We start from the raw sequence: 15,821 nt of genomic DNA, 5'->3' as shown, positions 1-15,821 counted from the left end.
GTACCTGAAATGCCCTGTTCAGGCATACAAGGCAAAGGTTTATTAATAGGTCTATTATTAGTGATTAGTAAGTGATGTTTCAAGGACTTTATATCCTAATATGATAGTATGTTACATATATAAACATTTAGTGTGGCTTATACATGGTTTAGGAATTTGGGAGATAGGGAGCTGATATGATACATTATAAGATGCATTAGAATGATGAAAAACAGACACCTGCTTAACATTCTCTTGCTGATTTTCAGGACTGTATTATTAATGTTAACGTTGCCGAGACCAAATTTGTTCTTCTCGCTGCATGACAGGCCAATAAATTGGGAGATGAGGTGTTGGGGCAAGGAATAACGACTTTATTCAGAAAGCCGGCAGACCGAGAGGATGGTAGACTAATGTCTTAGAGAACCATCTTACTCCAGTCAGAATACAGGCTCCTTTTATACAAAAAAAAAAAAAAAAAATAGGGGAAGGGGTGTGGTTGGTTGTTGCAAACTTCTTGCTGCAGAAATTCTTTGTTCTTGCAGCCATCCAGGAGGGTCAGATCATGGTGTCCCTGTAAACCTCCAACAAAACAAATGCTATTTTCTATTCTGCAACTTGTTATCTTTCTATAAGTGCAAAAGTGTTAATATCTTTAAAGGTCATAGCCTTGAAAATAGGCTCTCCTGTCTATTTCAGGCTAACGGCAACATTGTTTCACAAAAGGTGCAGCACCAGCAAGACTAAGCCTAGAAAACAGGGCACAGGGTTAAAGCCAAAGAAACAGACCTAATATGGAGTCAGATTTGTTCTTTTCTATTACATTAATAACAATTAACATTAATGTGCAGGCATTAACACTAATTATATAGGTGTGTTAAATGCCTGTGCATGTAACTGTGTGTGCAAAAACAACTTCTGGAAGCATATACAAGAAATTGGTATCATTGATAGTCTCTGGGAAGGGGACTACGTCACTGGGACAGGAATGTCAATTTTGAATCACGTGCATATGTTGGCTATCAAAACTGAAATCATATAAGTACAATCAAATATTATGTGAAAAATACACTCATATGACTAATTTTATCCATTTACAGTAAAAACAAACATGATTTAAGCTTAATGATTCACAGTCTCTACCAGTATTAACTGTATAATGATTTACTCAGGGGCTACTGAGATATGTTCACATCTATCGTAGACTTAGACTGGTGGTCCTGAAATTCTAGTAAAGTATCCAGTGGCCGTTTTAAAGAGCCATTAGACAAGAGCTGGTATGTCTCATTAAGAAAGGTATTGGGGAGAGAAAGGGAGGGAGGGAGAGAAAGAAAAAACAAAGGAAGAAGAGAAGAAAAAAAAGTTGTCCTCACATTTCTGTATCTTTTTGCTTGATGTTTACCTGATTCACAATCCATTGCTCTCATCTACAGTTGGCCTTCCGACTTCTCAGGTTCTGAATCCCTGGATTAAAGCAACTGCAGCATGGAAACATTCAGGAAAAAAAATTCCAGAAAGTTCCAAAAAGCAAAACTTGAATTTGTTGTGTGCCAGAAATGATTTACACAGCACTCACATTGTATTTACAATTATTTACATAGTAGTATTAGATATTATAAGTAATCTAGGGATGATTTAAAGTATACTGGATGGTGTGCATAGGTTATACGCAAATGGTACATCATTTTATATATAAGGGATTTAAGCATCCTCAGATTTTGGTACTGGGGGTGGGGGTGGGTCTTGGAACCAATCCCCCATTGATACAAAGGGTAGCTGTACAACTTTTGTCACCAACACTAATAAACTCGAAGTGGTTGTTTTTTTTTTTTTTTTCAGTTTTATTGACGTATACTTGACATTCAGCATTGTTTAAAGTATACAGCATAATATGACTTGTATACATCATGATTACCACAGTAAGTATAGTGTACACCCATCATTTCATATAGATACAAATGAAAGAAAAAAAATTTTCCCTTGTGATGAGAACTCAGGATTTACTGTCAACAACTTTCATGTATAACACACAGCAGTGTTAATTATAATAATAATTTTGTACATTATAACCCTAGCACTTAGTTAAACGGAAAGTTTCTATCTTTTGACCTCCATTCAGTTCCCCCTCCCCTTCTCTAGTAACCACAGGTCAGATCTCTTATTCCATGAGTCTGTTTTTTGAAGTATAATTGACTTACAGCACTATGTTAGTTCCTGGTGCACAACGTAGCAATCCATTACTTCTGTACATTACAAAATGATCATAAGGATCAGTCTAGTTACCATCTATCACCATACAAAGATGTTACATTACTATTGACTATATTCCCTCTTCTGTACATTTCATCCCCATGATTCATTTATTTTATAACTGGAAGTTTGTAGCTCTTAATCATCCTCAGCTATTTCCTCTCCCCACCTCCCCTCCCCTCTGCTAACCATGTGTTTGTTCTCTGTATCTATCAGTTCCCGTTTTGTTATGTTTGTTCAATTTACTTGTTTTCTAGATTGTACAATACATAAAATCATATGGTATTTGTATTTCTCTGACTTATTTCACTTAGCATAATACCCCCTAGGTCCATTCATGTTGTCACAAATGACAGGATTTCATTCTGTTTCTATAATTATGTAATATTCCACTACACGCATGCACGCACGCACGCACACATGCACAAGCCACATCTACTTTATCCAGTCATCTATAGATGGGCATTTTTAGGCTGCTTCCACATTTTAGCTATTATAAATAATGCTGCAGTAAACATAGGGGTGCATATATCTTTTCAAACTTGTTTTTGTTTTCTTTGTATAAGTACCCAGGAGTGAAATTGCTGGATCATCTGATAGTTCTACTTTTAATTTTTTGAGGAAACCCCATACTGTTTTCCAAAGTGGCTGCACCGATTTACATTCCCACCAACAGTGCACAAGGGTTCCCTTTTATCCACTAGGCATATCTTAATGCTCTCCCAGATGCTACTTGGGCTGCCAAATGAAATCCTGCCTGTAGGAACAAAGATTGAACTTCCTTCCTGTTCAATGATTTTTGGAACTGCCCTAGTTCCAGATTTGTCTAGCTCCAGTGCAGTGTAGGGACACTCACTTGGTGTAGAGAATCTGACCCTCTGAAAATTTTTGGAGGCTTGTGTTCTAATTGCTGACTTACGTCAGAGAAGTCCAAGGCCAGGCTTCTACTCCCCTGTGCATTAATCTCAAGATACAGGATTTTCCCATGTGGGAAAATAATAATGAATGAAATGAATCCTGGCTACCTTTCAGGCTGTTCATCCTTATGCCAAACCATTCATCCTCCAAATGTTTCCAAGAAGGCCTATTTGAACTTTTTTTTTTTTTTTTTTTTTTTTTTGCTTGTATAACACCCCCCTTAGTTTGTTAATCAGGCAACCACTCTTTGCCACAAGCCATGTGGCTGGCTTATTATGGAAGTCTAGTCTTGGCTGAAATAAACTACATGGTTTTTGGCCTTTTGGGGTGGGTTTGAACTAGTTTCACATTAGAACTTTAGCTACTTGCTAAATCTGGGAGCCTGATAAATCATGGCATCTCTCACAGCCATAAGAAGTTCTGATGACTGTTAAGGTTTATCAAGGCTTGGTGTCCCCTCCTCTTGCAGACTCAGGACAGTCAAGGCCGATTACTTTAGTACGATTCATTTGCAAACCACCAACAGCTTTCCAATGATAGAAGTTACCAGAAGTCCTCCAACAGCCAGTCTGACACTCTGTCCTCTAAGTGTTTTCTGACTTTCCTAAGAACATTGTCTCAAATAATTTTTCATTCTAAAATTTCAAATCCACTCAACATAGGCTACACCAAACCAGCCTGCTCCGAATCCTCAGTTGACATTAGCTGGACACCTGGTGGTTACTGAGAAGAGGTTCCATTGTTGTCATCCTGTCAAGGAGGCACCAGGTGCACGTGTTACACTTAGGCAGTGATACCCTCCTCCCGTCACCCCCACGAACACCCTAATGCAGCCGAAGTTCCTGTAAGATACCTCTATTAGGTCTGCTTTATCTTCCCCGTTACAATTCTGTCTGCTTCCTCATTTCTGCCTAACATCAGCTTTGTATGTCTCATTTTTCAAGTGGAAATTTTGAATTTTAATAGTATGCAAAATTCTGTGCTTGCAGATGGCGATCCTTGATCTTTAGAAACATACTGAGAAGCAGAAAAGAGTAATGCCTTAATTACTGTGATGCCAATCAGCTGACTGTGCGCTGTGTCAGGAGTCCACGCAAACCACAGCAGAAGTTCACAGGAAGGATGAAGTGGCAGAAGGCTTCACGGAGGAGACGGCGTCTGAGCTAAAGATGTGAAGGCTGGCTAGGGTTTTAAACCACAACTGAAACAGAAGAGTTGACATTCCAGGAAGAATAAATCATCAAGAGAATGGAAGATCTGAAATTATGTTTAGAAAGTCATCAGCGGCCCAGTGCTGGCTGAAACATGGAGCACATGACAACAGTAAATCTAGACACTGGGGTCAGCCTGTAGCATGCTTTGATTTTCCAAATTACAGAACTGAATTAATATGTAATAAAAGGGAAATGTCAAGGTTGGAGCAATGTTTTAGAGTTTAATTTGATCCCAAAATGCAGAACTGATTAATCAGGAGGGTGGAAAAATAGTTCAAAGATTACTGAGATAATAGTAAAGCTCTCTTGAAAGCAGGAATAGAAAATAACTGAGTGCTATAACAAGGGGTTAAAATAAGTTCTATAATGAAAACTATGAAAAAATAGTGTCAGTGTACAGCAGCCAGTCAGCTATTGTAGACCTCATGGACGACTTAGAAAGGAAAGGAATGATATCACACTGCTTGTTTTGTTAGCTATGCAGCATTTATCATTTTTCTTTGCACATAGTAGGTATTCTATACATATGGATTTAGATGATTTTTTTTAAAGTGTAAAGGTTTTTTTTTAAATTGTGTAACATAATTTAAGTCAATAAATTTTTAAAGAATTTCACACATGTTCTGATTCTTTCCACAGCCCATTAACCCTTAGTTCCTCCAATGTCTGAGTCATAATCTTCAAGACAACCCTTTCAATAATTTTTGCTCAATCAACAGCTGGCAGTCAGTCCATAATTCTTTGAGTTGGGCTTCTTTGATTTCCAGTGGAACATGAGGACACTTCAAAAGCTCCTCATCTGTAATCTTTGGGATCTGGTTTCCTCAAGGAATTTACTGTAGGATTGTTACATATTTGGGGTCAGGGAAGGTGGATCTGCCTGGTTCTGAATTTCTGACACCCTCTAAATATGCATTCAGTTCAAATCATTTACTCCTAAGCTCATCACACCCTAGAACAGTACCGATCGTTGCCAATACCTAAGATAAAAAAGTTTGACTGTTAGGTTTTTCAATGTTTATTTAGCATCTCTGTCTTGTAATTCTTTCCACAGATCTAACATGTAGTTCTGTGAGTGATGGAAACCACATAGTTACTCTATGAGGAGTTGCAAATGACGTAGGTCTATGGGAAAAGCCCCATCGGGACAGACCTCAACCAGATGAGCTGCTTTTAACATATGATTTCAATATTCAGGATATTCCTGGTTAAACTGGCCTCAATTCTGTGGCAACTAACTAAAATTGCTGGATTTATAACTACTAGAAATTGAAGTGCACTACAATACTATTAATATATCACCACTGAAATCCTTTTGTAATTTATTACAAATTTTTGAGTGTGCCACCATAAATTTTAATCTTTACCTTTTATTTAAAAGAGTAAAACATACTTGTAACAAATTCACAGAATATAAGAGCATATGAAATAAAGAAAGCAAATTCCAGTGCCCCTGGAGGCCTGGCAGGTAACATCATGAACTAAGTTTAACACAGAGCAGGCACATTCCTTTTCAAGGGGTCAGTGTTTATCCAGATCCAGCCAATTGTTGCTAGGCAGGAATACAGGCCCTGAGTTCCCAAATCTTCTTATTTTAAGAGAACTGGAAGTCTAGGTTTTCTCATGAATGCCTTTGATTTTTATAACATTCTCTCTGTAGAAACCTTACCTGCTGTGACTGGATAAAGAAGTGCGGTATATTTATACAATGGAATACTACTCAGCCATAAAAATGACAACATTATGCCATTTGCAACAACATGGATGTCCCTGGAGAATGTCATTCTAAGTGAAGTAAGCCAGAAGGAGAAAGACAAATACCATATGAGATCACTTATATGTAGAATCTAAAAAAAAATCAAGAAGAAGAAGACAAATGAATTTAAATATAAAACAGAAATAAACTCACAGACATAGAATACGAATTTGTGGGTGAGAAGGGACAGACTGGGAGTTCGAGATTGGTAGATACTGACAAGTATATATAGAATAGATAAACAAGTTTATACTGTACAGCACAGGGAAATATATTCACGACCTTGTGGTAGCTCACGGTGAAAATGAATATGACAATGAATATATGTATGTTCATGTATGACTGAAAAATTTTGCTGTATGCCAGAAATTGACACAACATTGTAAACGAACTATAAGTCAAATAAATAAATAAATAAATAAATAAATAAATAAATAAATAAATAAATAAATAAATAAAAACCCATAGCTGCTGATTGAATCTAGCTGACAGGTCACCAGTTTGTACTCTCAGATATGAAGTTAAAAAGTGAGTCTTTGTGCACTAGCCTCGTTTCATACAGATGTGCTGCTAACAATTTGATCTATGTCTCTAAAGCATTATGTCTATTAGTCTATATAAGTGTTTTTGAAATTAACAGTAGATCGAGGCCCTTTCACATGTCAGCCTGTGTAGATGCTCTTCTACCTCATCAAGCTCGCAGTTTTCATTGCTGGAGTTACATAATTAAATTATCTATTCATCCCACTTAAGGGAAATTTATATTATTTCCCTTTTCTCAAATGACAGTTGGTAATAGATAGACATCCTTACAGATGTATTGTTCTTCTCTTGTGCTAACATGGATTCTGTGATGTGATGTTGTTGGGTGAGAGAAACAGCATGTACGTTTGAGATTTTAATCGATATTTTGTAATAGCACTCCCAAACTATAGCATGTTAGAGAGTACTAGCTTTCTCATCTCTTGTAAATAGCAGATAGAATCTCAGACATTTTTCTCAGCCTGATTAAAAATGTTGTATTTAATTATTTTTTACTGGTGAGGTAGAGCATCTCTCCCTGTGTTAGCTGATCATTTGTGTTCTTCAGTAAATTGCTTCCTCTTAGCTTTTGCTCGTTTGTCTACTCAGGGTGTCTGTCTTAGTTACTGATTTGTAGAAGCTCGGTATTTTCTCCCATTCTGTTTGCTCTTCGCTATATAGTTCATGTAGTTTACCTCTTCACTTTCTTTCACTGTATGGAAATTTTAATTTTCTGTGCAATCAAATCAGCAAGTCACCGAATATTTGGCCCTTGAGTTCTAGGTCATACTTGGAAAGGCCATCGTCTCTTCAAGAGCATAAATGTATTCACCCATATTTTCTGGTACAGTTATATATATATGTATATATGTGTGTGTGTGTGTGTGTGTGTGTGTGTGTGTGTGTGTGTGTGTATATGTATATCTACAAGGTTTCTGTGTTAAAAACCAGGAAGTGTACAATCAAAAACAAAACAACAGCCAGAAACTGAGGAGACCTTACCGTTTTCTATCATTTTGCACAAATAGGTATTTTATACACACTACTTGTACACTTACTTTAAACTTAGTTTGATACACAATATTAGTTGTCTCTGGGTAGTTTGATTTCAGGTAATTATCTGTTATTTTGTTTTCTGTATTTTCTGGATTCTCCACATCTTGCAGTAAGAAAAAAGAATTTTAAGGAAATACATATGTGTGTATATATATTATTTTCAAGTAACTAGTTCAGCTTTTTAAAAGTCATTTATGTGAACTCACTCCTCAAGACAGATAAGTCCACTCTATTTGTTAAAAGCTAAATAAACTGATTAACATGTAAATCCAACTCAGCCTGTTCTTAATTGGTGATTAGTAACAGGACATGATTCTGTATATTCATGGTCTCCTGCTCAACCATTTCTACGTTTAATTAGAATAAATTATTGAAAACTACTGTGGTAACTTTACTAATGTGAACCTTAGGATGTTTACTTCATCATATATCCAAACATTAAAAGGCAAACAACGTCCTTAACAGGAATTTCACACTTTAACTTCCAGCTAGTTAAAATAATTCTGACTTTTTATCAAAAATCTAAAAGAAAACTTTTGGACACTAAGAAATTGACAAATTAATTTCCAGTATAAGGCATAATATTCCCCCCATCATAATATAATTTATTTCCCTGCATGATCTGTAGTTTGGTTTTTTTTTTGTTTTGTTTTGTTTTGTTTTGTTTTTTCTCTTTTTAAATTCTGGGGTTTGAGCCCAGGACCTCACGCATGCTCAGCACATGCTCTACCACTGAGCTACTTCCTGCTTCCCTGCACTCTTGAATCTGTAAATCTCTCGTGGGAGAGGCTGGCAGGCAGCAAAGTCCCTTCCCTGAGAAACAGGTAGTTTTGATAGAAAACAATGCTTCACCTCCCCCTCCCACCACTAATTTCTGAAAACTGACATTCAAACTCCAATCTAATTGATTGCATCATCCCTTCATGAGAAGGGGTGGTAAGGCTTTGAGATCTTGAGAAGATTTTAAAGCTAACAATTTCACAAAGAGGCAAAAGAAAATATTGTAAAAGTAAATCTTACGGGTCTATTTTGCTTAAGTTAGCACTGGGAGAGAGGAGAAGAGGAAATCCACAATTCAGATCCATTCAACACAATGAAAACTTAAAGCACTTTTCAAATCAGCTAACAAGAATATACATCTGAATTCATAATCCAGAAAAATGGCTGATGAATGATTATCATACACAATCTATAGCCATCAAACAAAGTCAAGCTCAAATTTGAATTAGAACACAAACAGAATAGAATTTCAAATAATTCAGCAATGTTTTTGTTTTCATAATCAAATATAATTTTTCTGACAGCATAATTTCTAACATCCTTGCCCTAGAATCAGGTAGATGTAAAGATAGAGAAAAAGCATTTTGTGATTTAAAAAAAAAGATTAGGAAATGAGAAAGAAAAGCCTACTCCTTTTCCCCAAATTAGAGAAAATTTGCATTAAAGGACTGTTAATCAAGGGTCAAATATCCTACCAAATCTTATCTAACATCAGTTTGGTCCTTCCCCCATGCTGCTAGTGCATTCTCTTGCCCCTGTTAAGCAGCATTTCTCAGCTGGCCATTCTAGATCAGTGGGTAAGTTTTGCTGACACTGCCTGGAGGAGCAAGGTTAATTTCCTATAGACAGTAGATATGTGGAGGAAAATCAGAAATATTAGCAGGGCTAGCCTGTCAGTCTAACAAAAGAAGAGAAGACAAGGAGACAAGAGGGGGGAAAAAAAAGGAGTGGGTGAATGATTTAAGTGAAGATACTGATACAGGAAAAATGAGGCATGAGAGGATGGTGGTGTCCCAGGTCTCAGGCGAGTCCCTGGGACGTGCTCTCCCAAATGAGGGTCTTTGGCTTTGCTTAGGAAAGAATTCAAGAGCGAACCATTGTAGAGTGAAGGCAGACTTATTCAGAAAGATACATATTCTATAGACTGAGTGTGGGCCATCTCAGAGGCCAGACAGGCTATGAGGTGTGGGGGGTGATTAAAGCAAAAGTAGATACACACTTCATAGGCAGAACACAGGCCATCTTGAGAAGAAGGAGGCTAGAGTTGGCAGCCTCAGAGCATGGGGTCATCTAGAAAAGTGAGACTAGCCATGAGGTGTGGGAGTTGTTAGTTTGTATGGGTTTGGTAACTTCATATGCTAACAAGTGGGAAGATTATTCTAACTACTTTGAGGAAGGGGTGGGGAGTCCCAAGATCTGGGCCACTGCCCACTTTTTGACCTTTTATGACCAGGCTCAGAACTGTCTTGGTGCCTGTAGGTGTGTCGCTTAGCACGCTAATATATTACAATGAGCATATAATGAAGCTCAAGGTCTACTGGAAGTCAGATCTCCTGCCATCTTGATACTAATTGCTGAGTTATTCTTTAATGACATAGCATCAAGATCAAAGCATATAATAAATAGTCCACAAGGTATAAACTAGCTGACCAGTGAGGGTATGCAGTGTGCCACTTAAGGGCCAGAGAAACTTCTGCATTACCAAGTAAGAAGGCTTCAGTCATGTGCCATTATTTCTCCACCCAGACTTGGATCCAAGGAATTGAGACAGATAGTCCAATCTGCCAGAAATGTGAGGTGAATATTACAATTCAAGGTTGGAAGACAGACATCTAAATAGGCAATGTGATAAATGTTAAAGGCAAGGAGAGCACCCCAGATGCCACGGAACACATAGAAGAGGCAACTAATACAAACTAAGGGAAGGGAAAGGATTTTAACTGGGATGGGAAGGATGGGAAGAGGTTAGCCAGGCAAAGAGCAGGAAAGGGTTTCTCTCTCTCATTAAGAAGAAATAGATCCTGTAAATGCCCAAAGGCAAGAAAATTGTCAAAGAAAATTGAACTTAGGATAGACTTGGAGGGGTGTAGTGTTGGGCAATGAGGTAGGCTTGGACGCCATCAGGATACTAGATAACCTTGCATGTCATCTCAGGGACAATGCAACCACTGAAAGTGTATGACGTCAGCTTGAGAAAAAATAACTTGCAAATGACTTGGACTATATAATTTTGCTTTTAGACTAGAGGCAATTAAGACAATTTATGCTAGAGGGTAATTGAGAATTTTGCAAAGCCCCAAGAACATGCTATAGCTTTTAATCATCATTATACTTTAGATGAACATGGTGAATCCTAAAAGTGGCCTTTTGATTTTATCACCTGGTGTATTTATTTATGATTTAGCTCTTATGAAAATACTGTATCCTTTAAAAAATTCTGATTGTTTAGGTTACAAAAAATGAATGCTTATTATGTTTTAGAAATGCTGGAAGCTTAATTATCAAACTCATGAGAATTACTAATACTTTAGAATTTCAAAAGATCTCTGTGCTTTCCAGGCTTTTTATGATCACTCATTTCATCAGTAAAACGCTTTGACGTATACTTTATATATATGAACAAAAATGTATGAATATATAGAATAAAGTAAAAATAATGAATACATGTGAACATATATTACATGTTATCATTTACATAAAACAGTAGTACATAATTTCAGATTAATCATATATATAAAGTATATATTATGTTTGTATAAAATATCCATATACATTATAAAGTACACACAAAAATTAAAATAAAAAAAATAATGAGCAGGAAAAAAGTAGAAATCAAAATTCTAATAGAAGAAATAGACCCTTCCCAAGGGACTGTCTTGGGAAGCTGTCATATCCCACATAAAGTCTTCTGGGTCTTGATTTTCTTTTTCACATACACAACAAATTCTGCACCTGGGACTGTATATTTTCTACTTGAAGAAATAAAATATTGTGTAGGGACACTTACACAGAAAATTAATCAAGTGTCCTTAACTATTTTGATTACGAAAGAGAAATCCAGACCACAAGAATCTCTGAGGCCACCTTTTACTCTTGGATGGACGCAGTGTGTTCCGTTGCCACGTCCTCGGCGAGGATTTCAAACTTGGAAAGCTGGATGGCCCTCTTGAAGCCTTACGGTTCTTACTGCAAGGAACAGAGAACAGACAGGTTTTAGTATTAAAAACTTAAACCTAAGGACCTCAATAAGAGAAAAATAAAGAGAATAAGAGAGGGAAATGTGCAGGAAGAAGACCATCATTTAAAGTCTGGCAGAGGCTTGCTCGTTTACAGGAATGACTCAGTGCTGCCTCCTCTGGATTGAGGACCTGCCCTGGAACACAGCACGGAGCACCCGGGCACGGTAGCCAGACTGCGGGTCCTTGGGGCAGTGCGGTTTTCATCCAGCTCTGCGGGTAATTAGGCAAGCTGCTTAACCTTATGACGTCTACCTCCTAGGATGCTGGATGGATTAAGTGAAATAAATAATATACGTGAGGTGCTTAACGCAGTGCCTGGGTTGTAGTAAGCACTCAATAAATATCAGCATACTTGTTCAAAGAAGTAGAAGTGTGCAACAACCACAGCATCACCCTTTCTGACAGAGACTGCAGGGTTAATATAAAATGTAAACACCTCTTTTGCTTTTGTTCTTACAGAATGTTTGCCTTTCTTAATTATCACAGAGTCCTTTCAAATGACTGACTGAAACTATGCCATTTCATTTAGGTTAAAAACTAGAAATAGCAGGCTATCGAACTTTTGCTTTCTGCAGAGCATCAGGCAGAGAGTCCTGAGGGCCAAGGGATGTATGAGATGAACATAAGTAAGTCGCAGGGCGGTGATTTCCAGCCTGTAGCCTCAGCTTATGCCAGGACTGGCTCTGCTGGTGGAAGGGCAAATGAGGTAAAAATTTCAGCCCTAAATACTGGAGCAAGAAGCTGCGAAGTGGTTGTTGTTAGGAGAGAAATGAGAAAGCGTTTCAAGGAGAAAGAGAGCTGGAAAAGTACAACATACACACTCCACATGCTTCTTTCCTCAATCTAACACTTGCCTTTAAGCCTCACTACGCGGCACACGCCAGGCCAGGCGTTTTCACAAGCTGCCTTTTTTTGCCTGTTACGCAGGTGAAACACTAAGGTTCAGAGATCATAAATTGTTTGCCCAAGATTATACAGAGAAAGCAGAAATTACGGTCTGAAGTGGCACTGTGCTTTGTGGTGACTTATCGGAGTCGGGGTTATGGACATCAGAAAGGCCAGGCTTGGGGGAGGGGCACAGCTCAAGTGGTAGGGCGCGGGCTCAGCGCCCAGGCGGTCCCGGGTTTAATCCCCGGTACCTCCTCCAAGTGGAAATCAGTGAAGAAACCTAATTACCTCCCCTCAGAAAACAAGCAATACAAGAAAGACCAGGCTTGAGGGAGCTGAGCTTAGGGGAAAGAGCCTGCTCCCAGGTTTTTAAGCAGCGGTTTTAGGATGTTCCACTTGACTGGTAATGGCTGCATTTGCATTGAAAAGTCATTGAAGTAAAGAGGTAAAAACCCTAAGAGATTTCGCATGGGTGACTTGTTGCTACAGCAACAACTTTGCTTGGTACTTGATGATTGTGGGCTGAACAGTTCTTGCTTTCTGTCCCGGAACTGGCATCGTTATGCAGAACTGAAGGCATGCAGACTTGCCAGAGAGGGAAACAGCTCACTGAGCCCGTAACATGATAAAAAGAAGCAGGTTGTGTAGTTGCTGCACAGCTTTTTCCTTTTTCAGTTTTATTAGGTAGAATTATTACAGTTCAACTGCACATACACATTGTATTGCATGTAAATACATACATACAGCATATTGCACTTTTTTTAGTTTATATATATGTACTAATTATTGTTTCTAAGAACAGATTAGAGCGTTAGATTTTTAAACTTACATAGTTATCAAAGGAATAAAGCCAGCTACAAAATAAGAACCAACAGAATGCGGTAATCCAATCACAAAGGACAGTCAGATGTGCTGACACATATTCAAGAAATCAAAATAATAATTAGTTCATTTATGTCCTTATTATTATTATTTTTAGATTCCTGTGAGAAAGTTTTTAAATGGAGCTTTCTCTGAATGATTTTGTCTCTTGATTTAGGCCTTCATCATTGTTTAATTATAAATATAAATGCCTTGCTGACGTCTGTTTTGTTTACTGACTGCACAGTTAACAGTTGCTTTGGGACAGACATCCTCAGGCCAGTCACTAAAAAGCTGCCATACTCAGGCTAGAGATGTTTTATCCTCATCCACAGCTGAAGCACCCGCTGCACTTGAGCTACCTTTCAGAAATACTTACAGATTCTACAGTCACTGAAAAAAACCCTCTGCTTCTGTGATGCAGTGGAAGTAGACTGGGCCCGCACTGCAGGGACAGTTTCTCACTTTCTGACATTGTGCCGATAAAAACCGGTATATACTGTCAACGAGATGTTGGAATTTAGACTTATCTGTTAGGGCCTGTGTAGTACAGAAACCTCAGAAATCAATGACTAAAAACTCTAGATTTAGCATTTGCTGTTTAGAAAATCTTAATTAAGCCAGACACAATAGTGTCAGAGCAGGCAGACAGCTAGATGTGAACAGAGAAAGGGGGACACAAACCACATGGCAGGATCTGGGCAGAAAAGAGGGGCCCAGGCCAAATGCAGGAAGCCACACATCATGTAAGCACCAGGGGTCCCTGGGCAGAGAAAGGAAAGCAGGAACCTTTGGGCTGATAAGTGGTCACACCTTTTGGGATGATGAGTGGCCTGGAGACCGACAAAGAAAGTTGAGAAAACGCAGGAATTTCCAGTATCTGACTGTAACCTTTTGCTCATTATGCCCTCATTTCAATACAATTAGCCTTGCAGATCAGAAGTACAAATCATGCACCAACACCATGCACTTCCGATCCAGACTAAATAAGGACAAAAATCCCTCCTCCCCTTGGGAAGGTGGAGTTGGGATGATAATCAGGGAATAAGACCCCAAACCCCTCCCTCCCCAGTGAATATTCCGCCCATTCACTTTTACACCCTGTGTAGCTAACTTGCCAAAGAAACTCAGGGCAGCCTCTCACCTGAGCCTGCCTGCTCTTCCCTTGAGAGTGTCCCATCCATCCTTTAATAGATCCTCACTTTACTTTTCTTAACCTCTACATCTTGTCTCTGAACTCTTTCTGGGACGGGACAAGAACCTGCAACACTGGTTACAGCCACTGGCAACAATAGGACAAACGTATGATTCTACTTACATGAGATGTGCAGACTAGGCAAACTCAGAGAGACAGAAAATACAGTGCTTATCAGAAACTGGGGGGAAAGCCAAAAAAGGAGCTATTGTTTACTAGGTTTCAGAGTTTCCGATTGGGAAGAGGAAGACGTGCTGGAGATGGATATTGGTAATGGTTGTACAACACAGGTGAATGTACTTTATGCCACTTAACTGCATACTTACAAATGGTTAAAACGGTATGTTTTATGAATATTTTACCACAATAAAAAAATTCTTAAGCCACAACAATGATGCCAATAACAGTTATCAGTATTGATGGTTGCACTGGACAATGTGCTAGGTGCTTTTCATGCATTCTCTTAGTTAACCTTTAGGTAAGTACCAGAGAGTATGAGACACAAAAGCTTAAGTCATCTGTCTAGGCTTCACACAAATATATATACATATATATAATAGCTTTAGAGACCTTTTAAAAGCTTATATAAAACTTTTATATTTGACTTATATTTTTATATCAAACCAGACACAATGTTTAAACAAATAAAAACACTGAGGCTCAATGTTCCCATGCTGACTGGTGACCTTGTTAGAGCAGGAGGATAGATGTGACCAGAGACAGGGGGACATGGGCCAAATAGCAGGAAACCATACATCTTGTGGACAACGGGGGAGCTTGTACAGACAGAGAAAGCGGGAAACTCCGGACTGATAAGAAATCACATTTTGGGGTGACAAGTGTCCTAGAGGCAGACAAGGAAAGGTGAGATAGGCAGGAATCTCCAGTGTCCAAATGTAACCTTTTGCTTATTATGCCCTCATTACAAATAGGAAATATCCATCATGTACCGAGGCCATGACACTTCCGAACAAGGACAAAAATCCCTCCTCCTCTCTGGAAGGTGGATCTGGGATTAAAATCAGGGAATACAAGCCCAAATCTCTCCCTTTCCAATGAATGTCCTGCCCATTCATGTTTGCACCCTGTGTAACCAGCTTGCCCAAGCAGCTCCGCTGCAGCACACGAGTCTGCCCATCCTCCCCTTGAGAGCACCTATCACT

The 15,821-nt window shown here is 38.5% G+C and overlaps 1 non-coding gene across 1 annotated transcript; it reads right to left on the bottom strand.

The window, feature by feature from the left end:
* Positions 1–5,390: 5,390 nt before the first annotated feature.
* LOC116659931 lies at positions 5,391–5,520 on the bottom strand. Its single transcript, XR_004315303.1, has one exon. It is a non-coding gene; the product is annotated as a small nucleolar RNA SNORA18 (small nucleolar RNA).
* Between the last annotated feature and the right edge of the window lie 10,301 nt (positions 5,521–15,821).

Source organism: Camelus ferus, chromosome 25, assembly GCF_009834535.1.
Source record: "Camelus ferus isolate YT-003-E chromosome 25, BCGSAC_Cfer_1.0, whole genome shotgun sequence".
NCBI classification, from domain to species: Eukaryota; Metazoa; Chordata; class Mammalia; order Artiodactyla; family Camelidae; genus Camelus; species Camelus ferus.
Note: the sequence above shows the minus strand (reverse complement) of the source record. Positions and strands in the feature narration are given on the sequence as shown.